The sequence below is a fragment of the Miscanthus floridulus genome, unplaced genomic scaffold, assembly GCF_019320115.1.
Source record: "Miscanthus floridulus cultivar M001 unplaced genomic scaffold, ASM1932011v1 fs_363_1, whole genome shotgun sequence".
Taxonomy (NCBI): Eukaryota; Viridiplantae; Streptophyta; class Magnoliopsida; order Poales; family Poaceae; genus Miscanthus; species Miscanthus floridulus.
In genome coordinates this window covers 66,856-81,905 of record NW_027096638.1, presented here as the reverse complement: position 1 = coordinate 81,905, position 15,050 = coordinate 66,856, and the positions used below count along the sequence as shown (strand labels likewise).

General features: G+C 44.9%; 1 long non-coding RNA gene across 1 annotated transcript; it reads left to right on the top strand.

The window, feature by feature from the left end:
- The first annotated feature begins 1,394 nt into the window (after positions 1-1,394).
- On the top strand, positions 1,395-13,997 carry LOC136531483 (uncharacterized). Its single transcript, XR_010778038.1, has 3 exons — positions 1,395-1,912; positions 1,991-2,048; positions 13,377-13,997. It is a non-coding gene; the product is annotated as an uncharacterized lncRNA (long non-coding RNA).
- Positions 13,998-15,050: the final 1,053 nt, after the last annotated feature.

The window sequence follows — 15,050 nt, the reverse complement described above, 5'->3', positions numbered from 1 at the left end:
TTGGATGACCTCCAGTCTTCCCTTGGCATCTCATAGTCCTTCTAGAGTTGGTTTTTGTGCATATGGAGAATTTCTTGATGCATATGGAGGGCTTCAAAGAGGTGTTTCAAGAAGCGTGGTGTAAGTGGTAAGCCATTAAATCACTCACCTATGAGGAACTTGACCTGTTCAAGATTAAGAGGCGGTGTAAGACTAAGAATTGGTAACACAAGATTACAAGTAGCCACAGTGAAGGAACTCATCATATGCCTTGAAACTTTCCAAGAGGATAGATCACGTGATGAACTTGACCTGCTCAAGCAGTTGAAGCCACAGACGGTTAGTGGGACTTACGCTTATTGGTAGCGTTGTGGCTTGATATGCAGGCTGGTGTTATACTTTAACTACATGAAATGTTATAAAATCAGAGTTATTCAAGTTTGAATTAGGGCAAAAAATATGGCTGACTTGGGCTGAGTCAAGATTTCTCATTGACCCATCCCCATTTCATGCAAATCAAAATGGGGTGACATTCCACTGATAAATTCATCTGATGATTTTCTACATCATATTCAAGTGGTGAATCAATTCTAACTATTAATGAAAAAAATCACATCTCTGACATAGGAAGGTGCTAGTTAGCTGCCGAGTCAGTTGGGAGATGTAGTGGTAGTGCTGCCTGTCCACATGCTCGCTTAAAGGTTCTTTTCACTGATCTTATATATGGAGTTGAAACTTTTGGTGATCCAATAGTTGATTCATAGGTATCAAAATCCAGACAGTCAAGAAAAAGGGACACTAATACTCTAACAATAGAATTAAGGAGTAATAAGCTAACTGCTAATAACATGACTAGGCCAAAGTGTTGGCTAGAAGGTATTAGAAGTGATCATATCAATCTTTAGTTAGTTCTCTTGTTAGAGTATCAGTGTCCCTTTTTCTTCACCGTATAGATTTAGTTCCTTTAAATCAATTCTTGGATCCACAAAAATTGCAACTCTAGATACAGTGAAAAGAACTTTGAAGAGGGAAAGGTGGACCGGAGGCAGGACTAAACCACTACATTTCCCAAGTGTCTAGGCTGCTACCTTAGCAGCTCCCCATGTTGAAGTGGTTTAAATTGGAATAGACAGATGTGATTTCTTCATTAGTATTTAGACACGATTCACCATTAGAATATGACATGGAAACACTAGCAGCAGGTGAATTCATCAGTGGAGTGTGATTCCAGCAGTGTTGGATGTCATTTTGATTCGCATGAATTGGCCATGGGTTACTGACAAATTTTGAGTCGCTCAACTTATACATATTTTTTTGGCATAATTCATAACTTAATAACTTTAATTTTACTATAGTTAATTATGTAAGTTAAAATAAAACCTGCATATCATGCTGCAGCCCGTATCAAAGTTTTTATGAGGTTAACTAACTAAATAAATTTGGGTTAACAAGGAACGCAAGTTGAATTGTTTTCCAAGATTTAGGAATTGCAAGTGCTCTAGTTGTAGCAATAACACATGCCCCACTTTGCAAGTTGATATTACTACAAATGTGCCCATGCTCCTGCACCCTTTGTAATGGGGAATATTTTATGCCCATTTGCCCAGACAGTAGCATCTCCTTATGGTTATTGCTTCATATCCTCACTGCTCAGGTCTGTATATTGTTACACTGTTTCGTTGTTGTGTTCTATTATTTAAGATTTTTAGAAGATATATCTACGTGGTGCCAAAGGGTTAACAAGTTCTTCCTTGGTTGATATGTTTTTGTAATTGGTGCAGAGAAATTGCTATTGGCAACAACATAAACTTTTGTGCAGGGAGCAGGGATTCCCTCTTGTTGCTTCTCTGTTAATGGCTCGCCTTTCATCCGATCATGTTATTACTGCCCAAGGCTGCTGTTATCTTGTGCGTGACCATTCCTTCAAGCAAAGGTGACAAAGCAAGCATACTGAATTTCTGGTTGGTGTAGTTTACAAATGGCTTACTGTCCAGTTATTTTTGGCGCACAGAGCACAAGATGCAATCCAGATTGTAGCAAGAGCAGCTCTACGCTTTTACAACCACATGGTAAGTAAGATAAGAAACGAGAATTCTATCTTTTACTTCTTATAATCTTTGGTTTCATTTGGATTTGATGACCGTATAAAGGAGCTGATGATTTCATGGCTTTAATATTTGGCTAATTTGTGATACACCTTTTCCCCAACTTGTTTGGGACTTAAAGGCTTTGTTGTTGTTGTTGTTGTTGTGATACACCTTTTGAGATTCAAATTCAGTCGAATTTTATCTGATGCATGGGTGTCATTTTATTTGAAAATAATGAAATAGTAGATGATTTGGGTTGTACTATTTTCACTTCTCTCCTTTTGGAATGAGGGAAAATTAATACCACACAATATAGTCACTTAAAGAGATCATTAGCAGAATCCAGTCTTAGGTTGCCATGATCAAGGATGGCATTGATGGTGATACAGGACTGTCAGTCCAGTGGTGGAGAAAGTTAGTCTGTATAGGTAACATATTTTGTGCTTAGTGGCATTTCCTTTTGTTATTGGAGTATCTCAAAGTTATAAGGTGATCTCTCCAGATTCTCACAGAAACATTTCGAATTCAGATTCTCTATGGAAATGTTTCTCTGGTGATTAAGAATCACTTTGCAGAATCATTTGGCTACCTGGCTATATTATTTGAAACTAGAACTAGAATTAGGGGAAACCAGGATCTGGTTGTTTCTTTTTGCTAGTACAAAAATGAGAATGGGTTCCAACCGTTTCTCCTTGAGAATCCAAAACGTCTCATACTATTTGGCAGCGATTCTTTTGAGAAACTGAAACGTTTCATGGTGTCACGCACTTAGATGTTCCTCATTAAGTCTCACTAACACCACGAATGCAGACTTTTTGTTCTATTTCAATTTTCAGTCCTCACACTCACTCGTTCAATGACCATGCTTGTCCCAAATGTAGCAGCTCCCCTTTTCCTTGTTCTTTTTCTTCTTAAATGTGCTTGTTGCATTTTGTCTGAGCTCTTGCTTATTTTTCTGGTGGTTGTGAGAAGTTTGAGGATTTTTTTCTTTTGCACCGCATGAGTGCTAGAAATCCCATCGACCTCCTTGCCATGAGAGTCTTTTCCTCTCCTCCTCAGCACCCAAATAGCCAATCAGGTCAACAGCGCCAAACTCCTAACTCTTATGTTTTAGAGAAGTAGCAAAGTCCATCCAAGAAGGTGGCGACTGGGCAATAATGCCTCCTGCCACAAACTTATATGGCAGCACACATCCAAAGTTCTCAAGTTCTTTTGCAAGTATTTGTATTTTTATGAGGTTGCTCTACTACAGGACGACCATCGACCGTCTTGTAGTGATAGAGTTGCTCCATGACATTCAACTTTCCACCAGCATTAGAAACCCCTAACTTTTTTTCTCGAACACGCAGGAGAGCTGCGTATCAATATATTAAGAAGAAAAAAGGGTAAAGCACCCAGGTAGTACACTGGTTTTTTTTTGAAAGGAGAGAAAACCAGACAAAAAAACTCCAACAAATACACACACGCTAGATCACCTATTACATCCAGGAACTACCCATGACCAGGAAAAAAAAGATCAACTAGGAGGCTGCAGGGCGAGGAGTTGAGAAATGCCTCGAGCCCCAGCCATATCCCACATGTATAGATCAACCCTGATAGAACGGAGCAACCCATACAGCTCAGGTTGTTGTCCATCAAACACACAGCGGTTCCTGTGATTCCAGATGGCCCAAGCCACCAGGAAAACCAAGGAGTTCAGGCCTTGCTTTACAAGATCAGTCACCCTAGTGTTCACCTGTTCCCACCACTCATGAAATAGCAGGTCCCCAGGTTGTGGGGCAAGACACTGCAGTCCAAATTGCTGGAAGACAATGAACCAAACCTGGCGCGAGAACACACAGGAAACGAGCAGGTGATTAATCGTCTCCTCCTCTTGATCACATAATGGACATTGCTCTGGATGCGGCAATCCCTTCCTAGCAAGTCTATCGGCCGTCCAGCATTTGTTATGGGCAACCAGCCACATAAAGAACCAGCACTTTCCAGGCGCCCAGCTCCTCCAGATTCTTTCCCAGGGTTTGAAATGAGTGGCCCCTATGAACATTGCTTCATAAGCCGACTTAGCTGAGTACTTTCCTGTGGAAGAGAACCTCCAAATGTGAGAATCATCCACTTCCGGCTGTAGCACCACCTCAGCCAGCAAGTCCCAAAGATCGAGAAATTCAGTCAAAACACCCACAGTGAAGGCACCTCTTATGTCTGCAACCCATCTACCATCAGTAAGAGCGTCATACACTGTTCTTTTCTTTGCACGGCTAGAGACAGAGTTGAACAAGAGTGGAGCAAGCATTTCAAGACTCTGTCCATGTAGCCATTTATCAGTCCAAAAAAGTGTATTCTTACCATTGCCGACCTCAGAAGATATGGCTGCTGAGAAAAAGGTTCTGACAGAGTGATGCACTTGAATGGGAAAAAAATTCCATGGTTTGTCAGGCTCAGTTTTGAGCAACCAGAGCCACCTCATTCTGAGTGCCCACCCTAGCTGTTGTAATTGTGAAATACCAAGCCCCCCCAATTCCAGAGGACGGGTTACCTTGGGCCAGGCAACCAAACAGTGACCACCCCTCACATCTTTTCTTCCTTTCCACAAGAAACCCCTTCTGATCTTATCAACTGCTTTCAAAGCCCAGGAAGGAAGATCCAGGGCCATTGCCAGATATGTCAACATAGAGGTGAGAACAAATTGTACCAAAATTTTCCTACCAGCTTTAGTGAGCAGGTCAGCTTTCCATCCTGGCAATCTGTCAGCAATTTTATCAATGATAGGGTGGACTTGGGCTCTTGTCAGCTTGTGTGGAGAGAGAGGCACTCCCAGATATTTGCAAGGAAATTCAGAAATCTGGCAGGGGAGATGCGCAAGCAGGACTGCACGGTCCTCTTCCGAACACTGAATGGGAAGGACATTACTTTTCTGTATATTGGTTCGGAGTCCAGAAGCCTCCCCAAAAAGCTGCAGCAAATCTAGGGTGATTCTGATGTCACTCACCGAGGGTCGAAGGAAAATGACCACGTCATCAGCATATAAGGAGATCCGGTGTTGTATATTCCTTCTAGCCAGGGGTTGGAGAAGTTCTTCTTCAGCTGCTTTCTGAAACAAAAGACAGAGAACATCCATGGCCAATATAAAGAGCATTGGGGAGAGCGGGTCTCCTTGTCTTAAGCCCCGGCGATGTTTAATTCTCTCCCCAGGAGAGCCATTCAACAGGATCTGAGTGGATGAAGAGGCTAACAGCCCACTGATGATGTCACACCAAACAGACCCAAAGCCCACATGCTGCAACACTTCCAAAATAAAAGGCCAGGAAACTGAATCGAAAGCTTTAGTGATGTCCAACTTTAGGAGAATGCGAGCCTGTTTTTGCTGATGTAGATACTTTGTAGTGTGCTGAACCAACATGAAGTTATCCAAGATGAATCTACCCTTGATAAAAGCACTTTGGTTTGGTGTGATCAAGCGATCCAAACGACCAGCAAGCCTATTAGCGAGCAACTTTGTTATGAGTTTGGCAAAGGAATGCACCAAGCTTATTGGTCTGTAGTCCCTGATGCTCGTGACATCATCTTTTTTTGGTAAGAGAGTGATGAAGGCAGAGTTGAGAAGCTCAAAATTGTTGAAATTCCTGCTCCAAACAGCTGAAGCTGCTGCCATAATATCTTGCTTAATTATAGGCCAGCAGACTTTGTAAAACTTTCCGGTGAAACCGTCGGGGCCTGGGGCCTTGTCAGGAGGCAAGGAACTGATAGTTTTCCAAACTTCCTCCTCAGAGAAAGAATCATCTAGCTCGGATAGGTCAAGATTTGGTGCATTTAGTGCTTCCAAGTTTACTGTAACACCCCGATCCAGATTTTCACCCAAGAGAGTACTATAGAAATTGAAGATATTCTGCTCCTTCTCCTCATGTTTTGTGAGAACCAAACCGTCATCAGTTGTGAGCTTGTATATGAAATTTTTCCTCATCCGATGCCTAGCATGGGAGTGAAACATGGCTGTGTTGGCATCGCCCTCACAGAGCCATGAGATGCGAGATCGGCAGCGCGCAATGGTGCGTTGCAGTGACGAGAGTGCCAGAGAGTGCAGCTTGAGTTTGTTACGCAACCAGAGCTCCAGGCCAGAGAGGGCTCGATGGTCTTGAGCAATTTCAAGCTGGTGCAAAATCTCTTTGGCCAGCCCCAATTGAGTGTTGACATGCCCCACTTTTTTCTGGCTCCAACTTTGTAATCTTCTGACAGTAGCTCTGAATTTTCTTGCCAGGGTGTCGAATGGGCAGCAGGAGGCGTCCACTGAAGTCCAAGCAGTCTCCACTGCATCCTGAAACCCCTCAAGTTTGCACCAGAAGGATTCGAAATGAAATCTTGCCTTGCGAGGTTGAACATCATGCAAACCCAGAAGGAGGGGGCAATGATCAGAGCCATCGGAGGCGCCGCTCTGCAGAAGACAGTTTGGAAATAGGTTTTCCCACTCTGAGGAACAAAACACTCTATCTAGCTTGACAAGCGTAGGGGATTCTTGCTGATTTGACCATGTAAATTTTCGACCTTGCAAGGGCAGCTCTTTTAACTCCAATTCATTGATTAGACAGTGAAATCTGCCCATCATTGCTCTATTAAGAATCCCATTGTTTTTGTCTTCAGCATTTGTGATGAGATTAAAATCCCCAAGAACAGACCAGGGTCCTTGACAAGCAGATCTCACATTTCTTAATTCTTGTAAAAAGAGTATTTTCCTCTCATCACCTTGAGGCCCATATACACAAGTAAGCCACCAAGGTTGCAGGCCAGCAGGGGAGAACTGCACAGAAATACTGTGTTCATCAACTCGACTGGCAATGGCCGGGCCTAGATCCTGCCTCCATGCCAGAAGGATTCCTCCACTTGCACCAACAGCCGGCAAAACGACCCAATGAGAAAAAACCGAGCCCAACATTGAAAGAATGACGCCTTGAGAAATTACCAGCATTTTTGTCTCTTGTAAGCAAACAAAGTCAACACGACAGGAATTCACTAGCGTACGCACTGCATCTTGGCGAGCCCTCGAATTGAGGCCGCGAACATTCCAGCAGAGGATGTTTGAAGGATTCATTATGTTATGAAGAAGGGAAATCGACCAGACGAGAGAGAACAAAATCAGATAACAACTGGCAACACAGCCTGCCCACTATCAGGAACGCTCTCTACTTCCCCCACATCCGGGGTTGCCCAACCAAAAAGAGCCGCTAAGGCCTGAACATGAGATTCTGGGAGAGGTTGACCGAACAACTTGCCATAAGCATCCAGAACATCTTGATGAATACCATCATTTTCATTGACGACGTTCAGGACTGTCATAACTCTTTTCCTGTACCTGGTGGGAACAGCTCCGGATGGTGACTCTGGCCCAACACCCGCAATTCTTCTACTTCTTCATGGTGGGGCAGCAGACGTGTGAGACCGGGCTCTTGGCTTCGGGGCGCGCGGAGTAGGAAGGATTTTTTCAATCCGTTTAGAGATTTTCTTCATGAACCTTGATCTGCGCCTCGATGGAGACTCAAGGATGGCCTTGCCGCTGGGAGACCTGCGTGTGGCAGCAGGCGGAGTTTCAGCCATGACCTCAACACACCCAGGACCAAGGGCAGAGGTCCGGTGCGGAGTCACGGCCAGCACATCAACGCCCGCCGGCCTGGCCAAGGCTTCCACGCTTGCCAGGAGAGGTTCTGGAAGCGGAGCCGCGGCCATGCCGTCCCCCCCAGCCATACGTCGCCGCCTTCTGGAATAGGTCTTCACAGGAGAAGTGACCCCCCTGCCCGCCAAGACGCCCTGGGCATCTGTAGGCGCTGAGTCAGCAGCGGTAAGATCCGGCGAAGAGCTCATTGCCGCCAGCACCGGAGCCTGGGTTGGAGCTTCATCCAGAGATGGAGAAGCAAGGAGCCCCGCTCCACTGATGACCTGAGACGTCAGGCCCGTATTGCCATCCTTAGCCCACCATGTGTCGTTGCTGAGATTTTCATCCAGCCGAACCGACGAGGCAGGACTAGCCTCCGACAACCAGAACGGAAATCCCGGCGTCTGAGGGATCAAATCTTCGTTCGCCAATCCGGGCAAAATGACCAGTGCCGCCAGATCATCAATGGCCACCAGCAGGGACGAGGCAGGCGAGAGACTTGAAGGCGCCCGCGTCGCCTCGGGCTCCACGGGCTATGAAGCCGCCGCCTGCGTCGCCTCGGGCGCAGCAGAGTTAGCGCCATCAATCGGATCCTCGACTTCCGCCCCTTGGTCTACAACCACCGGGCCAGCGCCCAATCGCCGATGCACAGGGACCCGCGGGGCACCACCGGAGGCACCAGACCCAAGGGCGACGGACTCCAGCGAGGCAGGGGCTTGCCGCCGGCGTCGACGCCTCCCTTGGTCGGAGTCGTCGTGCAGCGGAGGCGAAGGCGGATCGTCTTCCATCCCAAACGAAGTCGACGCAGAAACTGCAATCTTGATTTCATACCTTAACGCACGCTTCACTGGCGGAAATTCTTCAACTTGTATCGGGGGCTCAACAATGTCCAAGTCCAAAGTCGTCGGGATGAGTTCCGGCTGAGAACACCAAGCCTTCAAGCGGAAAACCGAATAGTCCTTGCGATCAATCGTAGCAGGATGGAGCTCGCGCACCCAGCCCCACTCGTCCAGAAGATGTTCCGCCGTCTCCAGTTCCCATGCATGTGCAGGTATACCCCTCAGCTCAATGTCAACAAGCGAGGGCAACACCACTGCAGACGCACCCTTGAACGGAGACCAGCGCCGGAAGAACAGGGTGAACAGAGGCAAGTGAAGAGGCCTTCCTTCATTGTAGACTCGGACAGCAGAAGCTTCATCGGGGAGGATCAGCAGACCATCTTCACGGCTCAGACTGTGAAACTCCAGCGACTCGATCGGGAGTTCATGGCGGCGAGCTAACTCATCAACCAGAACGTCAACCGAAAGAGTCGCGGTGTCTCCAACAATCGAGACCGAGAGCGCATTGCGAAGTTCATCTTCAGCCCTGGACATCTTAGCTGAACGATCAATGACACGACGAGGCCGGGCAGGAGCATCACCGGAGACGGTCGGAGCATGATCGCAAGCAGCAGACACGTTATTCTCTTCATCTTCCTGGCCAGACGGACCGCCCGAGCCAGCAGCCTTCGAACGCCGCCGCTTCCTGACTCGGCGATGACGTCTCGTCCGCGTGCCAGGAACAGCCGCCGCCCCCGCCGCCCCGGAGCCCCCATCGTCAGGCGCAGCTATTGAGGACACCATCTTCACAGATTTTGAGTCTCCCAGCGTGGACTTAGGACGCCACACGAGGAGAGCCCGAGGAGCCGCCGCGTGCAGAGCCTGGCCACGGCCACCACAGATGGACGCACGGTGGCCAATCGCCCGGCACCTGAAGCAGCGGGGCCCCTTCAAGCAGGAGGCCGCACGGTGAGACGGGGAGAAACAATTGAAACACCTCCCCCTGAGGTCCGCCGGCACCGAGCGACGAGGTTCGCGCAGCCCCCGCAGCCGCCGCTTGCGAGCACGACGACCCTCGTACCGATGCCACCCGGCCCCGTCAGGGCCCTCTCCGGCGGACGCCTGAGGGGCCCGCGACCGGAGAACGATTCTCGGAGGCCGGCGAACTTCAGCCACCACCGGCTGCGGCAAGGCTGACGAAGAAGCGCCACCAGAAAGGAGCACCTCCTTGAACGAAGGAACGGGAGAGGAGCCGCCCGCAGATGATTTGGCTACCTGGCTATATTATTTGAAACTAGAACTAGAATTAGGGGAAACCAGGATCTGGTTGTTTCTTTTTGCTAGTACAAAAATGAGAATGGGTTCCAACCGTTTCTCCTTGAGAATCCAAAACGTCTCATACTATTTGGCAGCGATTCTTTTGAGAAACTGAAACGTTACATGGTGTCACGCACTTAGATGTTCCTCATTAAGTCTCACTAACACCACGAATGCAGACTTTTTGTTCTATTTCAATTTTCAGTCCTCACACTCACTCGTTCAATGACCATGCTTGTCCCAAATGTAGCAGTTCCCCTTTTCCTTGTTCTCTTTCTTCTTAAATGTGCTTGTTGCATTTTGTCTGAGCTCTTGCTTATTTTTCTGGTGGTTGTGAGAAGTTTGAGGATTTTTTTTCTTTTGCACCGCATGAGTGCTAGAAATCCCATCGACCTCCTTGCCATGAGAGTCTTTTCCTCTCCTCCTCAGCACCCAAATAGCCAATCAGGTCAACAGCGCCAAACTCCTAACTCTTATGTTTTAGAGAAGTAGCAAAGTCCATCCAAGAAGGTGGCAACTGGGCAATAATGCCTCCTGCCACAAACTTATATGGCAGCACACATCCAAAGTTCTCAAGTTCTTTTGCAAGTATTTGTATTTTTATGAGGTTGCTCTACTACAGGACGACCATCGACCGTCTTGTAGTGATAGAGTTGCTCCATGACATTCAACTTTCTACCAGCATTAGAAACCCCTAACTTGGCCTCTAGTGCTTCCCACATCTATGATTGTACGCAGCCACATGTAAACATCGATAATATTGTCAGCTAGCATGCTTATTATTGTACCACAAAACATGTTGTCAGATATATGAACACGTGAACCTCCTCTGAGGTATGCGGTCCAACAAGTTGACAGATGGTGTTTCGTGTCACCAACTTGTAAATTTATCATCATCCATGGAGTTTGGATGGCTTAGCGCTCTGAGACTTAGGATCTATATTGGTTCGGGCAGCGCCCCCTTCCTCCAGTGAGGATTAAATCGTGTTCTTGAGCAACAAGGGCTCAATGTTTGTACTAGGTGGTGCTAGACATCTTCAATTTGCTTGACCAAGTAAAGCTGCCAGCCTTGGCTCGCACTTAACCGATCATCCCCTGGTAACACCACCTGTGGTAACTATTGTAGTAAGCCTTCATCCAGGATCATGTCACATAATCACACATATAGCTCACACAAGTTTACTTAACATACAATGTAGCCAAGTCTTTACAACACAAGTCTAGAGGGGTACATCAATTCACAAATTAATGGTTCAACATCAAGCCACAATAGCCTACAACAGTAGTTTAGCAACATAATACATAAACTACCCACAAGTCACACCACGCTCGGGGTCTATGATTGATATGCTGATAATATATAACTCCCAAGCTGTTGAAGGATCAAGGGCATAGAGGTAGGGGCATCCTCACCTGGAAAACAACTCAAAGACAGTACCCTGAGTACGAGATTGTACTCTATAGAACTTATCCATTTAATAATACAAAGAATTATATGCAACTGACCTTAGCAAGGTAATGGGTTGGTTTTGCATCAATGCATTTATGCCACAAGTAAGTGTTCTCCACCATTAGGATCTAAGCATAGCGGGGACAAGTAAGCATGGGTGGAGCTTGATCTTCCACGAGTCCTTTAATCGTGCACTTCTATGAAGCTAGTAGATATAGAACATGCTCATTATCAGGAGCGTGGTATTCAAATAATAATCATTTTCAACTTTATGAATGGGGGGGGGGGGGGGGGGGGTAGATGTTTTATCCACTCAAACCAAGGATACAAGCCACACAGCCCGTCAGTTCATAAGGAGTCTCACACTTCAACCTTTCGAAAGCCCAATCAAATCACCCTTCAACAACTTGAGATGGTCCGTAATGGCATAAAGAAAAATTTACTTTTTAACCCGTTGCAAATAATATTTTAAAACATTCTACACTAAAATATTTTCAGATCTAACCCATCTGGCAGCTAGTCCACGTGGCGTGGTAAGGTAACGTTGCTGCTCCGCATGCATTGGTGCATCAAATCTGCCACGCTGGCGAGGCACGGTGACATGGTGGGTTCCTGACTTCCTGCTGCACCAAAGGGCGTGGTGTGACAACTCATGTTTATTACACCAGAGGGATTGGTGGATGCATTTTTTGTCCATCTAAATAAGTTAGTAACCGAACAGATATTTCCACAGAACTCAACATGTGCAATATTCAAAGTATAAATGTTCTGTTTATTTATATACATAAGGCTAAGTGCTATATTTTGAAATATTTAATTACAAAGTAGGGCAAGTGTTATTGGTGTGACAAGAGCACTTGCAATTCCAAGTCTTGGGATAATAATTCAGTTTGCTTTTGTTCTTCACTCCAATTTAGCAAGTTAATGAGAATCAAATGTTTCTAGACTTCGATAGCATTGTGGCTTGATATGCAGGCTGGTGTTATACTTTAACTATAACTACATCCTCAATTGTTATAAAATCAAAGTTATTCCAGTTTGAATTAGGGCAGAAAAACATGGCTGACTTGGGCGAGTCAAGATTTCTCATTGACCCATGCCTGTTTCATGCAAAACAAAATGACATACAACACCATGGGATGGCATTCCACTGATAAATTCACCTGATGATTTTCTACATCATATTCAAATGGTGAATCAATTCTAAGTACTAATGAAAAAATCACATCTCCGACATAGGAAGCTGCTGAGTTAGCTGCCAAGACAATTGGGAGATGTAGTGGTAGTGCCGCCTGAGGTCCACCATGCTCTCTTGAAGGTTCTTTTCACTGATCTTATATGTGGAGTTGAAACTTTTGATGATCCAAAAGTCGATTCAAAGGTATCAAAATCCAGACAGTCAAGAAAAAGGGACACTAATACTCTAACAATAGAATTAAAGATTAATAAGCGAAGTGCTAATAACTTGACTTGGCCAAAGTGTTGGCTGGAAAGTATTAGAAGTGAGCGTATCAATCTTTAATGTGTTCTCTTGTTAGAGTATCAGTGTCCCTTTATCTTCACCGTATTGATTTTAGTTCCTTTAAATAATTCTTGGATCCACAAAAATTGCAACTCTAGATACAAGATCAATGCATTTTCTACTGGACATCTCAATAATGTATGACATCCAGTATTTCCATGAAGCAGAGTGCATGTGGCATAATAAGTTGGTGGAAGTATCAGGCTAAAATTCTTGTTCCTGGAATGAGGTTGTAACTAAGAATACAGGAAGAAATTAGTGGAACAACCAACTAATCAGTCTTGAGCATGCTGCTGCTGTACGAGGGTGTCCTGCTGTGTAACACATAACTGAATGCCATACCATGACTTCACAGTTCTGCATTGTTACTAATAAGCTAATGTTTGATTTACTATTTCAATGAGCCTGCTTGTCAACGAGCACTAGCACTAAAAGTCTAGAAGCACTAAACGTCTAGGATAAGATCCCAAGACACCTCGGAGAAACTATGATATGAGCCAGGACATTATATAGAGATATAGACAATACATTCTTGCATATGGCTTATTCCTTCCCCTATAACTAGGGGCGCCGGCGCGGTTTCCTTCCCCACATCACCGACATTGGCATCGCCTTCCCTGCACCTGCCGGCAGCGTCCCCTCTCCTACACCCGGCGGCGGCGTCCCTTCCTCTACACCAAGCGGCGGTGAAGACTACCTTCCCCACATCGGCAAAAACAACACTGCCTTCCCTGCACCAAGCGGTGGCGTCCCTTCCCCTCTCCTACATATGGCGGTGGCGTCCCTTCCCCTATAACCAGCGGTGGCGGCGGCGGCTTCCTTCCCCACATCGGCGATAGCGACATCGCCTTCCCCGTACCTGGTGGCGATGTCCCCTCTACTACACATGGCGGTGACATCCCTTACCCTACACCCAACAATGATGTTCCCTTCAGATGAGCTCCTCCAGGCGCAACAGATGAGCCTCCTCTCGACATCAGATGGGGGCTTCTTCATGATGCACAAACGATAAGAATATGTATGCATTTATCATTGATTTGGCCATTATTTTCTAGTAAAATTATATTTATCGATTGTGTAGTCATCAATATATGGATTCAAGCAATACTTAGTCTAGCCCTTTTAGGCTTGAAAAAAAATCTCAATTGCAAATCAGCTGTGCATATGCATCCTAACTTTTGCCATGTTTATGCTTCGAGCAAAATAGAGTTATTTCATCTAGCAGGAATTTCTACAATATTCTTGTCTTTCTCTCTTATTTTCATCCTTTTTACTTGTATATAACCAGTCTTTTTTAACAAATGTCTGTATGCATACATAACCGGGGCAATCCTGTTTCTTAAAAAAAGAAAAAAATATCTTCCACGTAAATTTATGTATCCATTTATAGTGATTTACCAATCTGGCCACCACAGTATGCTCCCAGCCTTGCAGACAAATAAAACTCCATTGCCCTACTTGACTTAATGCATTTAGTTGTGTTGCTAATCATGCAAAGAACCGCCTGTAAATCCTTCATGCACATATTTAATGACTAAGAGTTTATATTAACACCAAACACATTATGTGTGTGTGGACATGGTCCATTGGCCAAAACATGTGCTTCACTAAAATGGTTTGAATTTTCTGATTCATGACTTTGTAGTTTGCACTGATTGGATTGGCACTGCTTTTGATCACAATTTTTACTGAAGGTGTTTGTCAAATGCATATGGTTCTTTTAATCATCATGCAGGCAAACTTTATGAATGATTCCAATATATATATATATATATATATATATATATATATATATATATATATATATATATATATATATATATATATATATATAGAACTACTATCCTGTAGCTGGCTACAGAATAACTTATTCTGTAGCCACTTTGAGTTACGATAATTACTATGTTAATTTACGAGATTATAGTAACTCCTTACTAAGTGGTTTAATATAATGTTATGGTAAATATCCCTATGTGTTATAGTAACCCAACTATCGTAAATATGTATTGACATTACGGTAAATTAGTATATAAAATTATAGTAAATGGAGGTGGCTACAGAATAACTTATTTTGTAGCCGGCTATTGAATAGCCTCTCCCTATATATATATATATATATATATATATATATATATATATAGGGTGTGTTTGATTCCCTGACCTCCCCTGGCCAAGCTTGCACAATACAACCTTGGCCTATTTGGTTTTCTGTAAGGCCCTGCTAGCCAGCCTCCAAAAA